Source organism: Vulpes vulpes, chromosome 5, assembly GCF_048418805.1.
Source record: "Vulpes vulpes isolate BD-2025 chromosome 5, VulVul3, whole genome shotgun sequence".
Lineage (NCBI taxonomy): Eukaryota > Metazoa > Chordata > Mammalia > Carnivora > Canidae > Vulpes > Vulpes vulpes.
Genome location: NC_132784.1, coordinates 91,910,622 through 91,923,413, shown reverse-complemented (window position 1 = coordinate 91,923,413; position 12,792 = coordinate 91,910,622). Strand labels below are relative to the sequence as shown.

The following is a 12,792-nucleotide window of genomic DNA, read 5'->3' as shown; positions in this document are numbered from 1 at the left end:
AAAAAAGAACCAAAGTGTGTTGAACCCCGGAATGTGGAGCGCTACTTCCTAAGGGATAAGGGCGCACGCTCGAAACCCGGATCTCGAAACTCCGCCCAGAGCAACAGCATCTCCCCCGGCTTCGGCCAGACCCCCGCGCCAGCGCCCAGGCGCCCCGCCCGGAAATTCCCACAGAGTCACAGCGAACTTCCCAGGAAAACTCCTCGGCTTCCTCCGTGCCCCGGTCGCGGAGGCCGCTGCCAAGAGCGCCGCTGGAGTCCGCGCAGCTGCCGTCGGCCCTCCGGGGCGGGAGCCGCCGCTCGCGCGCTCGGGGTCCTCCCGGAAAGGTCCGGGGCTGAAGTTCGACATTCACTTCCCGCCCAGGCCCGGCTCGCGGCCCCGCCCGGGGCTCTCCCGCGGCCCCCAGGGCGCCGGCCGCCCCCTCCCATGCCGCGGGCCGCGGGCGACCCCTGCGCGTCCGCGGACTCGCAGCAGCCGGCGTGTGTGTGCGTGTGTGTGCGCGAGCGCGCGCGTGTGCATGTCACAGCAGCCGCCGCGCACACGTGTGTACGTGTGTGTGTGTGTGTGTGTGTGTGTTTACGTACGGAACGCGCGGGTGGGAAAACAATGGCGAGCGGCTGGGAGCACAGCGACGGGGCCCCCTCCCCGCTCCCCGCCCCCCTACCCCCGGGCAAGACTTGCTCCGCAGCGAATTCGAGATGCAGAGATTCACCTCCGACTGCAAAGGCGGGAGCTGGGGGGTGGCAGGGAGCAGGCCAGGGTGGGAGGTGGGAGGTGGGAGGTGGGAGGGGGTGAAGCCGGAGCGGCTGGAGCAGCAAACAAACAGGATGCTGCGCCCGGCGGGTCCGCTGCGGGGCGAACCTGGAGGGGCGGGAGGGACTGCGCGGCCGGCCCCCGGGGCCGCAGCAGCCCGCGCGGGGGTCGGCCCGCTTCTGGGCGCCGAGACCCGAACCCCGCGCGGGGCGCGCACAGGTCGCTCCAGCTTCCCGCTGGGAAAGCCCTGAGCTGGGCGCCTAGACGGCCCGGAGAGCGAGCCCTCGTGCCCCGGCCGCTCGGCGAGGGGGGAGGGGCGGGAGAGCCCCCGAGGCCGGCAGCGCGGTGCGCGCGGACACACGAGCCCCCCGGCCCGCCACGCCGCGCCAGGCCGCCAGCCCTCGGCACAGGCGCCCGGGCCGGCCCGCGGGGAGCGGCCGCTGGCCGGCGTTGGCGGGGGCCGGTGGGGGTCCGTTCCGTCTCGAAAAACTTTGCAAAGGATGAAAACTCGCAGAAACGAAAACCGGCGTGTGCCCAGCATGGCGGGGGCACGAGTGTCAAACTTGGCAGGGCTGGGGTGGGGGGCGCAGCGGCGCGCTGCGGGGCGGAGGCGCGCACTTACTACTCGGCCAGGCGCCCGGCTCGGCGCTCCTGCTGCTCCGCACCGGTCCTCGCGCTGCCAGCCTGGGCTTCCCGCTCACATGCCCCGGCGACGCGGCGGCTCGGCTGGCGGGGCTGGGCGGCCGGGGCGGCCGGGGCGGCTGGGGCGGCTGGGCCGGGAGCAGGCGCGCCCCCGCCGGGGCCCGGGGAGCCGCTCGGGACTCGGGCCGCCCGGGGTCCTCGCCGCGCCGCGCCGCGCCGCGCGGGCCCGCCGTCCCCGGCTGCGAGCTGGTTCCCGCCGGGCGGCGCCCTCCGCCGAGCCAGGCCGCTCCCGCACTCTGCCCTGTGCCCTCGCTCGCCGCCGTCGCCCTGCCTTCCGCGGTCCTGCTCCCCGCCGCGCCCGCCCGGCTCTCGGCGCTCCCGCTCGGCGCCTCGGCTCGGTCCCGAACCCCGCTGCGCCCCGGCTCAGACCTGGGCTCGCCGCTGCCGGGCCGGGGCTCCGGGACCCGCCACTTGCACAGTCCAGTTCGAGCCGGGACCGGGAGCAGGGCGTCCGCAGCCCGCTGCCGCGAGGCGACTCCACAGCCTCGGAGGAGAAAGAGGGAGGGAGAGACGGAGAGCGGGCAGGGGGAGGAGGAAGGAGGAGGGTGGGGAGATGCAGAAGGAGGGAGGGACGGAGAGTTCCCTCCTCCTCCCTGCAGCCAGGTCCACCCAGGCTTCCACCGCCGGGAACCTGCGCTGGAAAGAAAGACGTGGATTTCGCGCACTCGCGTTGCTCAGGTGTGAGGGTCGCTCCCGAGACTCTCCCCTCCTTAGAGCAAGAGCCCAGAAGTTGCCCGTCCAACTCCCGGCCCCCTGACCGTCCACGCAGCCAGGATGTAGTGTTGCAGCCCCTGGCCCAGAACCTCCCTGGGGAGCCGCGTCCCACCTGCAGCCAGCCTGCTCCGAATGCCCGCGACCACTCTCCAGCCCTGGCAGTTGGCGCTCTCTCAAGTGCTTGTTTCTGTTTTCCTGAGCCGCTTCTATTTAAAGGGGTAGATTCCTTGAATTCAGGGTATTTATGAAATGCCTATAATATGCCTGGCCCAACAGGGTGCTGAGGACACCAGGATGAATGAGAGGGTGCCCTGCCCTTTCTAGAGTCCCATTTTGTGAAGGAGACAGATGAGTGATGTGTCCTTGCGGGGAAGTGGGGGAGTGCCAAGATCAGACCCATATAGGGGGCTGGGGTTGCCAAGGGCACTCCGGTGTGGGGGCAGGGATCAGTCTTCTTGGGGGAGGTGTTATCTGAACTGGGTCTCAGAAAGTAGAGCAGGTTAAAGGAGTGGCAGTCGTGAAACTGCAAATAATGTGCCCACAGTGTAGGTGGCCAGTGTCTTCTCAGCAGGTGATGGTCAGCCAGGCTCCTAAAACCTTCTGAGGGCTTTGGAGTTCATCATTCCTCATGGCCTTACTTACCTGACTCCTTTCATTCATCTTTTAGGTCTCGGCCTAGATATCAGTTCTTCCAGAAACATGTTTCAGCAGCCCAATCTGGGTCAGGTGCCCCATCTATGTAGGGGCTCCCTACACACACACCCCACCCTGTCCCGGGGTTGTACGTATTTGTGTGGCTCCCCTCACTGGCCTTCAAGCTCCTGGAGAGCAGGGACATCGCTCTGGCTCACTGTTACATCCCTTGTGCCTAGTGAGGGCTTGGCAAAGAGCAGGCCCTTAATAAATATTTGTTGATTGAAAGGAATGGGAAGTCACTGAGGGGATTCTAAAGAGGGCTTCTGGCGAGATCAGTCTAGCTGAGGCAGGGAGGCCGGTGACCAGACAATGGCAGTCACCAGGTAGAAATGATACAGATAGGGGATCCCTGGGTGGCTCAGCAGTTTAGCGCCTGCCTTCGGCTCAGGGCATGATCCTAGAGTCCCTGGATCAAGTCCCACATTGGGCTCCCAACATGGAGCCTGCTTCTCCCTCTGCCTATGTCTCTGCGTCTCTCTCCCTCTCTCCCTCTCTGTGTGTGTCTTTCATGAATAAAGAAATAAAATCTTAAAAAAAAAAAAAGAAGAAAGAAAGAAATGATACAGACCTCAGCTAAGCTAGGGACAGGGAGGATGAAAAGGGAGCAGGGGGATTGAGGAGGGACAAGTCAATATTAACTCTTAGCCAACTGCCTTTTTTTTTTTTTAAGATTTTATTTATTTATTCATGAGAGACACACAGAGAGAGAGAGAGAGGAAGCTGTTTGTTGGAAGATTCCTAGGAAGAATCTAGGAAGATTCTTTCTGTACTACCACACCATTTCCTGGGAACACCCAGCAGAATGACACTATTTAACCTAGTGGACCACTCCCTCATCAAAATGCTCACTTCATGGCGCCATATATGGTCCCATATCCCCCCCCCCCCCCCCCCCCGGGGTTTCTTCTGACTTCAGTGGTCATCCTTTCTTAGCCTCCCTTATTTATATTCCTTTCTCCACCTTGTCTGCAGGTGGGTGTTTCCAGTGGATTCCCTTCTGCATCCCATTTTCCTATCTCTCTCCCTTCTCTCTGTAGATTAAATTTTATGTTTCCATAGCTTTAAATACCAACTATTGGGGCCCCGGGATGACACAGTCGGTAAATTGTCTGACACTTGATTTTAGCTCAGGTCATGATCTCAGAGTTGTGAGATCCAGCCCCCACCCATTAGGCTCCATGGGGAGTCTACTTAAGACTCTCTCCCTCTGCCCCTTCCCAGCCAGCCGGCTATCTCAAATAAATAAGTACCAACTATGTGCTAATGATTCTCCCAGTTATTTGTTGTTTTTGTTGGGTTTTTTTTTTTTTTTTAAGATTTATTTATTTGACAGAGAGAACCAGAGAGCACTAGTGGAGGTGGGGGCAGGGGCTGGCAGAGGGAGAAGGAGAAGCAAGCTCCCCGCTGAGCAGAGAGCCCTATGCGGGGCTTGATCCCAGGACCCTGAGCTGAAGACAGATACTTAACCAACTGAGCCACCCAGACGCCCTGATTCTCCCAGTTTTTAATGTAAATCTCCCAAACTACTTAGTGCACCTCAGAGTCATGTATCCGATCCCATACACAGACATCCTAAATTTAACGTGTTCTGAGATGGATCTTTAAACACTCCTCCCCATGCCCATGTACAGCTGTACCATCTTTCCCATCACAGAAAATGGTACTACCTGGAGGCTGGAGCCTAAAACCTAGAAGTCATCCTTGATTCTTCCTATCTTCCTTTCTATCTCCACAAGTATGTCCCAGTCCTCTTCTCTGTCCCCACTGTCCCCACCCTGGCCCAGGTCATCATCATCTGTCAGCTAGACCACCACAGCCTTACTGCTTCGGAGAACTGAGACCACCTGAATTTCACTAGGGCTGCTTACATCAACGTGACTTTAATATTTGTTCCAGAAATTTATTGCCCAGGAGGATAAGCCCATAAACTAGTAAATAATTTCATTATTTTGCTCCAGGAACTTCCTGAAAATCAATTTATCTGAACAATAGACTACTCAAACAGCCCCCTTCTTGGGACAATAGTTTGCTTAACCTGGCAAACCCCTAGTCTATCAAACAATTGTTTCTTTTTCAAGACCCTTCCTTTACTATATTCTCCAATCCTGAACTGTTATCTTACAAACTGCCCAATCCCAACTATCTCCATATTGAAAGATCTGCCTTTAACCAGACTTCAAAGCCTATACATACCTCTTTACCTGGAAAGCACTTCCCCAAATTCTGCTCTTCCCTGGGGCAGGCTCCCTTTCATCCTCTGGTCTCAACATAAATGTTCCTTTCTTTATCTTCTCCTCCCTGAGATCATCCTCCACACCTTACTCTCTTGCTTCATAGCACTCACCACCATTGGTACTTACTTTATCTGTTTTCTGTTTTCTTGTTTTTTTCCTGCTTCCCCTTTAGACTATGAGCTCTGTGAGGAAAGAACCTTGTCTGCTCTATTTGCCATTTAATTTCCAGAGCCCCTTGTAGATGCTCAAAAAATATTTGCTGAAAGAATGACTTTGGCTCTGGTGAGTGTGATCTCCAACACACCCAAGCTGGCTGCCTATTTCTGAGATCCCGGTGGGGACTGCGGAGCCCAGGGCTGCTGGAGTTCCCCACTCTCCCTTTAACCTCCAAGGTTAGAGGCAAAGGGGCAAGTGGGAGAAGTAGCACAAGGATTAAATTCACAGAACGGTGTGAATTGCTTTCCTCAGTGTTATAGGAGCAGGTGAGAGGAAGAAATCTCCAGAAAGTGAGCTGAGGAACTGGGAGAAGGAAAGAGCAGTGAAATCCCTGCTGTGCTTTGCCTTTCCTGCTTTTCCCAAGGAACCTAACAAAGGACCCTTTTCCCTATGAGACCAAGAGAAGGGTACTTGGTTGGGTCAGGTCTGGGTAGGCCTAACCTAGTGGAGCTTCTCTGGGTACTAACTCTTCATCCTCAGGACTGAGCAAGTGCTTTTCTACATATCTACAGCCAGACTCTCCAGTTAGAACTGCTGAGCTCAGATGGCCTTACGCCGTGTGGATGCCACAGGATCCACCTTTCAGAGTCGGACATTCCCTTTGGGCTGAGCTGGTGGGCCTCTACTCAGTTCTATTTGAATTTCTCCCGAGAGAGTCCCACTTGGGTATGGAAGCAAATCAAGAAAATAACAGGTTAATTCACAGAATGTTTCATTTGCCTATCAGAATCTGAAAATGTAGGACGCCTGGGTGGCTCAGCAGTTGAGCAACTGCCTTTGACTCAGGGCACGATCCCAGAGTTCCAGAATCGAGTCCCACATCAAGCTCCTCGCATGAAGCCTGCTTCTCCCTCTGCCTGTGTCTCTCATGAATAAATAAAATATTAAAAGAAAAAAAAAGAATCTGAAAATATAAAATCTGGAAGGAATCAGCCTTCCAGAACCATCTCCTCCATCTCCTCTCTTTGTGCACAGAAAGGAGAGGGATCTTGCCCAAGGCTGACTCTTAACACACATGATCTCTTTTTATCTATCAACAGTTTTGTGAGGATGAGGACTGTTCCATTTTACAGTGGAGGATAACCACACTCCAAGGTGGGAAGAAAAGTTTCCAAGACCAAGACCACATGGTGAAGGGGTAAAGGCTGGCATTTGAACCAGGTTTTCTGGCCTTCAAATCCATACTTTTTCTGCTATGCCATCTTGTCTTGTTTCTTACGGGGTTTTATGGTCCTTAGACTCGGAACCATATAAATTAGCACTGAAATATTATTCAACAGCCTCAATTCTAGCCTAGGCCCTAGAACTAGAATCAGCTCAGGGATGTCGTGGTGGATCAGTTGGTTGGGTGTCTGACTCTTGGTCTCCACTTGGGTCTTGATCTCAGGGTCATACATCACGCCCAGCATGGAGCCCTCTTTTAAAAAAAAAGGAAAGAAAGAAGAAAGAGAGAGAGAGAGAGAGAGAGAGAGAAAGAAAGAAAGAAAGAAAGAAAGAAAGAAAGAAGGAAAGAACCAGTTCTCTGCTCTTTTTTTAAAGATTTTATTTATTTATTCATGAGAGACACAGAGACAGAGGCAAAGGGAGAGAAGCAGGCTTCCCTCAGGGAGCCAGATGTGGGACTCAATCCCTGAACTCCAGGATCACACCCTGAGCCAAAGACAGAGCTTAACCGCTGAGCCATCCAGGGGTCCCCAGTTCTCTGCTTCTTATGTGACAATTGGCCACCTGTCCCCCAACTTCTTCAGGACTGTCTCCCAAGGAGACACTCACTCAACCCATATCCCACCCCCAACACACTTGCATGCACACACAGGGACCTCACTCAGTGTGCATATTCCCCTAATGCCAGTGACATGAGTCCTTTCTACACAGACACATGTACAATCTTCCAAGACTTCTCCATTCTTCCCAAGTGGGGAAGAGGGCTCCAGTATCACTTCTCACCCCCAGAGATAGCAAACATTCTCGCCCTACAAATTTAACTATTTGTAGTCCGAAGCCCTGGGGACAAAAATCAGGCTCCATGTCTTACTGATCAATTTGGAATGGGTGCAAAGGCAGTGTTACCTTTCTCTGAGGGCGCCCACACACAGTACTGGCCTTGCACAATAGGTGTTTTCTTCTCTCCTCCTTCCTTCTCTCCCGTCCTTCCCACAGAGGGGGGCCTTGGGCCCCACCTGAACTGGCAGCTGATGATGGGAGGGAGAGAAAGAAGTGAAGGGGGTTGTTCCCTTCCCAGCAGCCCCAGGAATTTAGGAAATCCTGAGGTGGCCTCCTCATTCCCCTCCACCACCACCCCCACCTGATTTATACTGCCCCACCCCCACCACCTAACTTTTTTTAACCCTCTTTCCTGTCTTGAGGAGACCTAGATCCTCATCCTGGGAGGGACTGGCAACAATTAACAAAGACACCATGGAGTAAAGACAATTAACAATCCAGAAAAGAGGGGAAAGAGAGGCTTTGTTCTGGTCTCCATGGCAACAGGGGGGAGGAAGGAGGAGGAGGAGGAGGAGGAGGAGGAGGAGGAGGAGGAGGAGAGGCCATCCAGAGAGGCCCATACTTTCACTTTCCTTTCATCCCTCCCCTGTACCGCCCCCTTGGGTTTCTGCCAGGGAGACATGGGATCTTAAAGAACACAGGACTGGGACAGGCCCAGTCTGCAGGCTGGAGATTCAAGGTGGGTGACTGTAAGGTTCACGCCCTAGCGGAGAACTCACTGGGGAATTAAGGCTAGAGAGAGTGCCTCAGGGCCTGAAGGGAAGACATCCTCCCCTTCCTTCTTCTTTTCTGAAGGGCTTATCTTGTGCCAAGAACTGTAAGCAAGTCTCTGCTCTGGACAGCTTGTGGTCAAAAAGAGCGTGAGTGCCTGGTGTTTCCTTCCTGATCAGAGTCAGGGGGTAGGATGGCCTCCACAACTTGCAGGGCCCACTGCAAAATGGTACGCAGCTCCCCTTGTTGCAATGTTATTAAGAATTCAAGATGGTGGTAGCAGAGCATTAAATCAAGCACAGGGCCCTTCTGAGCACAGTGGCCTATGCCACTGCACAGGCTGAGAGCCCGTGAAGCCAGCAGACAGAAGGCAGCTGGGAGCCTGGGCTCTGTTTGCCTGGTCAGCGTGCAGGCCAACAGGCATGCCTGTGCATGTGTATGAGAGAGAGAGAGAGAGAGGGAGGGAGGGAGAGAGAGAACACTTCTGGGCAAATCTTTACTTGGATTCCTATTTCCTCAACTATTACCAAGGATATTGAACTAGATGACCGTTGTCTCTTCTATGGGTTTGTGTTTCCTCTTCTCCAGGAGAAGAGGAGAAGGATTTTCAAGGCTTCTCTCTACTGCTCACAGTTCTTGACTTCTACCTCTGAGCAAAGGAGAAACCAAGTACAGAAAACCTGTTCCCAAGTGCTCTGGTCCAGCTCTCCCAGGCTTCCATGATGGGAAAAGGCAGAAGGCAAAGAAATATAAGCTCTCAAACCCTGCTTGAGACCGTGCTGCTGGTTTGAGGGAAATTGGAGGGTACCTGCCATCTCACGAGTGCTTTTAGCCAGAGCAGAAGTTTCTTGGCATGAGAGGCCAGGAACCCCGGCCCCACCTCGCCGGTGGGCCTCTCCATTAGCCATAGGAGACTGTCTGCCAGGACATTTCTTGCTCCCAGTGACCCTAACATCCTGAGAGAATCTGGGCTAGGGACTCCAGAACTTTATCTTTCTAGGACTCAGCCTTATCGCCCTGGGGGTCCCAGTGAAAGGAAGACTATTACTCAGAAACTGAAATCAGGGGAGGCCTAGGTGGTTCAGTGGTTGAGTGCCTCCCTTAGGCCCAGGAAGTGATCCTGGAGTCCTGGGATTGAGTCCCACATTGGGCTCCCTGCATGGAGCTTGCTTCTCCCTCTGCCTGTGTCTCTGCCTCTCTCTGTGTTTCTCATGAATAAATAAAATCTAAGAAAGAAAGAAAGAGAAAGAAAGAAAGAAAGAAAGAAGAAAGAAAGAAAGAAAGAAAGAAAGAAGAAAGAAAGAAAGAAAGAAAGAAAGAAAGAAAGAAAGAAAGAAAGAAAAAGAAAAGAAACTGAAATCAAGTAGGAAAAAAATAATTTCTGTCAGAGGCCCTAAACCAGGCAAGAGGTCAAAAATCCTGCTCTCTGCCTGGAGGGTATCCTGCTAGGGACTCCTTGCTGGGATGCTGTTATGGGCTGAACTGTGTCTCCAAGTTCATATGTCCTAACCCCCAGTAATTCAGAAGTTGACTGTACATGGAGACAAGGTCTTTACAAGGGTAATTTCATTAAAATGAAGTCATCAGGATGGGCCATCATCCACCATGACCGGGGTCCTTATCAGAAAAAGACATTTTTACACAGACACGGAGGAAAGATGATGCAAAGACCCACAGGGAGGAGATGGCCGTCTGCAAGCCAAGGAAAGAGGCCTGGGACAGATCCTGCCCTCAGGGCCCCCGAAAGAAGCCTCCCTTCCTGGGCTTAGAGCCTCCAGACCTGTGAGAAGTTACATTTCTGCTCTAGCAAATGAATAGGGATGCTCAGAGGTTGGGAGGTCTGTACAGCCTTGGGGCTGCATAAGGGGGTAGGCTTTTGTACTAGTGGTGCTGTATTATTTTAATTTGAAACAAAATTGATCTATTACTCTCTTCCCCCATTGCCTGGTCTTTTAAATTTTTTATTTCTTCTTGTATTGGTTTAACACATTTTATTGTTTTAATCCCTTTAGTCTTTTATTTTTCTGGTTTTAATGATTTTACTTATCTCTGTCATTTTTAATCTCTGTTTCGTCTTTGTTCCAGCTATTTCCTACGATTTGCTTTTATCTCATCTTATCTTCTCAATTTATTGTTATTGTATTATCTTTTTATTCTCCATCTTTTATTTCTAACCTTTGCCTTATCGTGTCTTTGTTCTATCTTTTCATTTCTTTTTAGTTTATTTGGTTTATTTTTAGTTCATACTATCACTTTGCCGGCTGCTTTTTTTTTTTTTTTTTTTTTTTTTTACTGTTTTTACCATCTTTTTATTTCTTCTTAGTTTACTTTATCTTTTTATTGACTGGTGTATTATCTTCCATATTTTACTGTTTTCAATTCTCTCAGCTTATTAAATGCGGAGGCTGGAAACACAGCCCTCAGGGGAGAGCTGCAAGGCTAACCCAGGCCCCAAGCTGAGGAGGCTGGATGCTCTGCCTCCTGGATCCGGCCCACCCAGCAACTCCCAACAGATGCCCCATTTGCTCCAAAGTGGGCCCCTCCTATCTGTAATAATTAATCTGTGTAATATAGGAGAACTTGGGATAAAATTCTCTCAGGAAGATACCAGGTTTGCTTATAGTAATAACACATCAGAGCTTGGCAGAGCCCAGCTTTCTCATATTATATGCCACCCCACTGCTCTCGGAGCACTGTATCATTTCAGATTCACCATCGGTAGACATCAGACCAAGGGTAAAGGAAACCACACCACTTGGCAGGGTAGGTATGGTGAGTAGGAAATTTTACTTTGTGAAAGACTCTCAACAGACCTCCTCACGTTTAATTTTAACAAGAAGCCAAGTGGTCTTGATCTTTGCCACAGAAGTCCTTGGGAAAAGGCACAGTGAAGGGTCTTCTAGAATTCTTACATCTAGCTGCCTCTTGTTCATTCATTCAACAATTTTTTTAAAGATTTTATTTGTTTATTAATGAGAGACACACAGAGAGAAACAAACATAGGCAGAGGGAGAAGCAGGCTCCCTGCAGGAAGCCCGATGTGGGACTCAATCCCAGGACCCTTGAGATCACGACCTGAGCCAAAGGCAGACGCTCACCCACTGAGCCACCCAGGTGTCCCTCATTTGATAAAGTTGTATTAAGAAGTTACTATGTACCAGGAATTATGCTAAGAAATGAGGATAAAGTGAAGAGCAAAAAGAGCGAGCATCCTTGCTGTTATACAGTTTATAATCCTGTAAAAAGATATATTACCCGGCAATGACTGATCTGATTTGCCTTCCTTGCAGACAAGACTGTGGGAGGTAACATCTGAGACTGCCCCAGTATGTTTCTCCCTTCTAGAGTAATACACATTTTGTTTTTTTTACATTTTTTTAAGGATTTTTATTTATTCATGAGAGACACAGAGAGAGAGAGGCAGAGACACAGGCAGAAGGAGAAGCAGGTTCCCTGCAGGGAGTCCAATATGGTATTTGATCCTGAGACCCTGGGATCATGCCCTGAGCCAAAGGCAGACCCTCAACTGCTGAGCCACCCAGGTGTCCCCCTAATCCACATCTGAGCTGAGAAAATGACTGCCACTCCAAAGACTGCATTTCCCAGGCTCCCTTGCCGTGAAATATAGCCATGCGCCTAGGTTCTGCCAGAGACAATCTAAGCAAAAGTGAAACGTACAACTTCCTGGTTCTGCCCCCACAGGACCTTCCTGGGTATACGCCACTTCCTGGTCATATCCTTAACAATGAAGAGTGCATATTCTTTCTATTCTCTCTTTCTCCCTTCTGCTGGCTAGAATGTGGGTATGGTGGCAGGAGTTCTTATAGTTATGGGGTAGCCTGGAAGGCCATGAGATGAATGAAGGGCATTGAAAAAGGATTATGGGTCTCTGATACCATGGAGCCCCATAAAGTTCTGTACTGCCTATTCTTTTTTTTTTTTAATTTTAAAACAATTTTGTTATTTGCTATACAAATATACATTTCAATTTTTACAACATCCACTCCAGTCTGAGCCCTTATCTTAGAAGGACAAGAGACCAACATCTCAAGTCTCCCACTTTTATGGACAACATACAACACACACAGGCCCTTGAAAGCTTTTGCAACTGACAGAAACTATGGAAGATGACCAAGAGGCACAGGTGTTAGGATACATTTTCCATTTTTCCAACAGCACATCAGCTCCTTTAAGGAAAACAAAATGTACTGCCTATTCTTGGACAATTACAGGAGACACTAATAAACTCTATCTGGTATAAGCCATGGTGACATTGGCCATTGTTATGGCAGCTGAACCAGTTCTCTTTAGCATGTAGGTCTCTCCCAAACTTTCCCTGATTTTGACTCAAGCCTAGAATCATCTCTTTCCAAGCACTTTTAGAAAAGAATTAGATATATCCCAGCAGGGTTACTCTTGTACGCAAGAAAGAGAAAGCCCTTTCTTGTCACCAAGGTACACGAAGGTGAGCAATCTGTTGTATTTTTTGGCTGGACTCTGATTCTATTCAAGCCTCTATACAAAACTCTCTTGAGTCTCAGAAAAGTAAACTAGGTCTTAGCACTTGTTCCCACTTTATTATTTTTTTGTTTGTTCTCACTTTAAATATCTTTCATGACAAATTATATGTAAACAGAAGAACATTCTGTTAAAAACAATTATTTCATCAGTGCAATCTATACAATGACCAGTGATTCTACCCTCCCTCCAATGGTGTGATTCCTCTCCAGATAGTCTACTATTGGCTTATCTCTCCAAGTCC

The 12,792-nt window shown here is 50.9% G+C and overlaps 1 protein-coding gene across 5 annotated transcripts in view; it reads right to left on the bottom strand.

Annotated features, from left to right (window-relative positions):
* The window catches only part of SOX13 (SRY-box transcription factor 13), a 47,827-nt gene extending 45,446 nt beyond the window's left edge, over positions 1-2,381 (bottom strand). Inside the window, exon 1 of one of the 5 annotated variants that reach the window (XM_072759320.1) lies at positions 2,282-2,381. The gene's annotated coding sequence lies outside the window, so the exon portion shown is untranslated. Of the gene's footprint in view, positions 1-1,375; positions 2,087-2,281 lie in introns of those variants that run through there. The other 4 variants (XM_072759315.1, XM_025991446.2, XM_025991445.2 and 1 more) reach the window with 4 other exon arrangements.
* Between the last annotated feature and the right edge of the window lie 10,411 nt (positions 2,382-12,792).